The sequence below is a fragment of the Artemia franciscana genome, unplaced genomic scaffold (genome assembly GCF_032884065.1).
Source record: "Artemia franciscana unplaced genomic scaffold, ASM3288406v1 Scaffold_5787, whole genome shotgun sequence".
Taxonomy (NCBI): Eukaryota; Metazoa; Arthropoda; class Branchiopoda; order Anostraca; family Artemiidae; genus Artemia; species Artemia franciscana.
Window position 1 is genome coordinate 9,558 of NW_027066111.1, and position 5,301 is coordinate 14,858.

At 35.1% G+C, this 5,301-nt stretch overlaps 1 long non-coding RNA gene across 1 annotated transcript; it reads left to right on the forward strand.

The window, feature by feature from the left end:
- The first annotated feature begins 3,822 nt into the window (after nucleotides 1-3,822).
- Nucleotides 3,823-4,876, forward strand: LOC136043415 (uncharacterized). Its single transcript, XR_010621610.1, has 2 exons — nucleotides 3,823-4,168; nucleotides 4,719-4,876. It is a non-coding gene; the product is annotated as an uncharacterized LOC136043415 (long non-coding RNA).
- The last annotated feature ends 425 nt before the right edge of the window (nucleotides 4,877-5,301 follow it).

Sequence of the window (5,301 nt, forward strand, 5' to 3'; positions counted from 1 at the left end):
TACCTTTTTTAGCCTAACCAGGATTTGAACCTGGGACCTTCATTCTCCGTTCTGACACCCTCTCTCATCGAGTGACTACTCCAGCATGTTCATTTTGGTGTTTTAAATGGTATATTATTAACCAAATTAATGTGTTTTATAATATACTAAGCATCGTCAAAGCAAAAATGACGACAACTAATTTCATGACGTCAGCCGACACAGAAACATGACGTCACCTGATCCACAGATCCATAGACAGACAACTTATTTTTATATATATAGAAGATATATATATATATACTAGCTGTTGGGGTGGCGCTTCGCGCCACCCCAACACCTAGTTGGTGGGGCGCTTCGCGCCCCCCCAAGCCCCCCCGCGCGCGTAAGTCGTTACACGCCATATTAGTTACGCGCCATATTAGTTACGCGCCATTGTAGTTGTGTCCCTGTGTCCCACCTGTGAATATAGATAGATTTATATATGTGTTTCAAACTACGTAAAAATTGCGAATATACAACATTCTTGGCTTTCCCATTGTCTGTCATATACAAAGCCGTATGTACTAATAATGACGTCATATGCAAACGCTCTTTTTACAAACAAACAAACATGCATACACACAACTCGTTTTTATATAGATAGATAGATAGATAGATACAATACAAATTAACTACGTAAAACTTGTGAATATACAACGGTCTTCGCTGTCCCATTGTCTGTGCGTATAAATAGATTGTCAGGTTTACCGACCCTCAAAGATGCAACATACAATTGTACATTGGTAAAGCAATCTGTATTAAGATCTATACCGCATTTTTCTAGTGATTGCCCTTGAGCTTTGTTGATGGTGGTTGCAAATGCTAATCGAATGGGGAATTGCAATCTTTTAAATTGAAAAAGCAGATCCGTTGGAATCATGGGAATGCGAGGAATAAGAACAGCCTCACCCTCATAAGGCCCTGTCAAGATTGTGGCATCTATTAGGTTTTCCATTGTTTTTTTTTTTTTACGGCAAGTCGCGTGCCATTACAAAGCTTTGGTGGGTTGATATTTCTTAAAAGTATTATTGGTACACCTATTTTTAGTTGTAGCAGGTGTGGTGGACACCCTGAAGGATCTATGGAATTTAAAAATTCGGATGGATAATTAACCGCTTCATTTGGTTCCGAAATACAAATTAACTGCGTAAAACTTGCGAATATACAACATTCTTCGCTGTCCAATTCTCGCTGCATTGTGTCCCTGTGTCCCACCTGTGAATATAGATAGATTTATATATGTGTTTCAAACTACGTAAAAATTGCGAATATACAACATTCTTGGCTTTCCCATTGTCTGTCCATATACAAAGCCGTATGTACTAATAATGACGTCATATGCAAACGCTCTTTTTACAAACAAACATGCATAGACACAACTCGTTTTTATATAGATAGATAGATAGATAGATACAATACAAATTAACTACGTAAAACTTGTGAATATACAACAGTCATTCTTCGCTGTCCAATTCTCGCTGCATATAAATAGATTGTCAGGTTTACCGACCCTCGAACATGCAACGTACAATTGTCCATGGGAAAAACAATCAGTATTAAGATCAATACCACATTTTTCTAATGATTGACCTTGAGCTTTGTTAATGGTGATTGCAAATGCTAATCGAATTGGGAATTGCAATCTTTAAAATTGAAAAGGCAGATCTGTTGGAATCATGGGAATGCGAGGAATAAGAACAGCCTCACCCTCAAAAGGCCCTGTCAGGATTGTGGCCTCTATTAGGTTTTCCATTGTTTTTTTTACGGCAAGTCGAGTGCCATTGCAAAGCTTTGGTGGGTTTATGTTTCTTAAAAGTATTATTGGTACGCCTATTTTTAGTTGTAGCACGTGTGGTGGAAACCCTGAAAGATCTATGGAATTTAAAAATTCAGATGGATAATTAACCGCTTCATTTGGTTCCAAAACTGTGTCGACTGACTTGTAAAGGACTGCCTGGTCTTGAATCTTGGTCAAAACAATATTGTTGATTTCGTGGACGTCTATATTTTTGGGTGCGAGAATCGCTCTTTCACTTAGCCATTTATTATTTTTATAATTTTTTAGAATATTCGGAAATACTTTTTCAATCAATTCATTTTTGGACGTCACTAAATTACAGAAATCAGCAGGTAGTTGTATACGTCCTGAAATTGAGTCTACTGGGAGCTTTCCGTTTCCCATTGCCAGCAATTGATCTGAAAATGTTTGACCAGAGTCATCGTTTTGCAATCGGTTTGCAATCAGATTGCTCTGATTCCTCGGCACGCTTTCTTTTCTTACTTTCTCTATCAGCAGCAAGCCTGATTTCTTGCTGTTCTTGTAATTCCTCGGCACGCTTTCTTTTCTTACTTTCACTATCAGCAGCAAGATTGATTTCTTGCTGTTCTTGTGATTCCTCGGCACGCCTTCTTTTTTCACATTCTCTTTTAGCAGCAAGTCTGCTTCTGCGTTGCTCTGGTAGTTCCTCGGCATGCTTTCTGTTCTTTCTTTCTCTATCAGCCTCAAGCCTGTTTCCCTGCTGGTCTTTTGATTCCTCGGCACGCCTTCTTTTTTCACTTTCTCTTTTAGCAGCAAGTCTGCTTCTGCGTTGCTCTGGTAGTTCCTCGGCATGCTTTCTGTTCTTTCTTTCTCTATCAGCCTCAAGCCTGTTTCCCTGCTGGTCTTTTGATTCCTCGGCACGCCTTCTTTTTTCACTTTCTCTTTTAGCAGCAAGTCTGCTTTCGTGTTGCTCTGGTAGTTCCTTGGCACGCTTTCTTTTCTGACTTTCTCTATCAGCAGCAAGTTTTTTGGCATAGACTCTTTGAGCATCTTCATCAGTCATTGTAAACTTAAACATTAATAGATTTCTACGCGAACATATGTCTTATATAACTTGAATGACGTCACCTTCAAAGCAAAAATGACGGCAACTAATTTCATGACGTCAGCCGAAACATGACGTCACCTGATCCACAGATCCACAGATCCACTGACAGACAGACAACTTATTTATATATATATAGATAGATAGAAGATATATATATATATCTATCTATATATATAAAAATAAGTTGTCTGTCTGTGGATCTGTGGATCAGGTGACGTCATGTTTCTGTGTCAGCTGACGTCAAGAAATTAGTTGTCGTCATGTTTGTTATGACGATGCTTAGTATATTGTAAAACACATTAATTTGGTTAGTAATATACCATTTAAAACACCTTAATGAACATGCTGGTGTAGTCACTCGGTGAGAGAGGGTGTCAGAACGGAGAATGAAGGTCCTAGTATTCATTGAAGGTCCATTATATGTTGCATGTTCAAGAGTCGGTAAACCTTATATATATATATATATATATATATATATATATATATATATATATATATATATATATATATATATATATATATATATATATATATATATATATATATATACTAGCTGTTGGGGTGGCGCTTCGCGCCACCCCAACACCTAGCTGGTGGGGGCGCTTCACGCCCCCCCCCCAAGCCCCCCCCGCGCGCGTAAGTCATTACGCGCCATATTAGTTACGCGCCATTGTAGTTGTGTCCCTATGTCCCACCTGTGAATATAGATAGATATATATATATATATATATATATATATATATATATATATATATATATATATATATATATATATATACTAGCTGTTGGGGTGGCGCTCCGCGCGCGTAAGTCGTTACGCGCCATATTAGTTACGCGCCACTGTAGTTGTGTCCCTATGTCCCACCTGTGAATATAGATATATATATATATATATATATATATATATATATATATATATATATATATATATATATATATATATATATATATATATATATATCTATATATATAAAAATAAGTTGTGGATGGATGTGTGGATGGATGTGTCAGGTGACGTCACCTGAAAAAACTGGATCAGGTGACGTCAAAACTGAAAAAACTAAAAAAGGCAAAAACTACAAAAAAAACTAAAAACTAATAAAAAAAATAAAAAAGCTAAAAAACTAAAAAAACTAAAAAAAGGCAAAAACTACAAAAAAAAAACTAAAAAAAAACTGAAAAAACTAAAAAAAGGCAAAAACTACAAAAAAAAAACTAAAAACTAATAAAAAAAGTAAAAAAGCTAAAAAACTAAAAAAAACTAAAAAAACTAAAAAAAGGTAAAAAACTAAAAAAAATAAAAAAAAACTAAAAAAAAGGAAAAAAACTGAAAAATAAGCTAAAATAAAGGTAAAAACCAATAAAAAACTAAAAAGAAAAAAGGAAAAAACTAATAAATGACGACACTCAAAGAGAAAGCGACCAGGACAAAAGGAATGTTCGATTAGCAATCAACAAAGCACCGGGACACAGGGAGTATAAATGACGACCAGGACATAAGTAAAAAAAAAACTATCTGGGAATATAAATGACGACCGGGACACAGGGACACAACTACAACGGGGACAACGGGGGAAACAGGGGGATATAAATGACTTGACGTCAAAACTGAAAAAACTAAAAAAAGGCAAAAACTACAAAAAAACTAAAAACTAATAAAAAAAATAAAAAAGCTAAAAAACTAAAAAAACTATAAAGGTAAAAACCAATAAAAAACTAAAAAAAAACTGAAAAAACTAAAAAAAGGCAAAAACTACAAAAAAAAACTAAAAACTAATAAAAAAAGTAAAAAAGCTAAAAAACTAAAAAAAACTAAAAAACTAAAAAAAGGTAAAAAACTAAAAAAAATAAAAAATAAAAAAAAACTAAAAAAAAGGAAAAAACTGAAAAATAAGCTAAAATAAAGGTAAAAACCAATAAAAAACTAAAAGAAAAAAGGAAAAAACTAATAAATGACGACACTCAAAGAGAAAGCGACCAGGACAAAAGGAATGTTCGATTAGCAATCAACAAAGCACCGGGACACAGGGAGTATAAATGACGACCAGGACATAAGTAAAAAAAAAAAACTACCTGGGAATATAAATGACGACCGGGACACAGGGACACAACTACAACGGGGACACCGGGGGAAACAGGGGGATATAAATGACGACCGGGACAAAAAAACTAAAAAGAAAAAAAAACTAAAAACTAATAAAAAAACTAAAAAATCTAAAAATCTAAATAAGCTAAAAAAGAAAAAAAAAGGAAAAAAATAAAGGAGAAAAACAAAACTAAAAAACGAATGTATATACAGACCGGGACACCGGGATACAAATGACGACCGGGACACAGGGAATATAAATGACGACCGGGACACAGGGACACAACTACAACGGGGACACCGGGGGAAACAGGGGGATGTAAATGA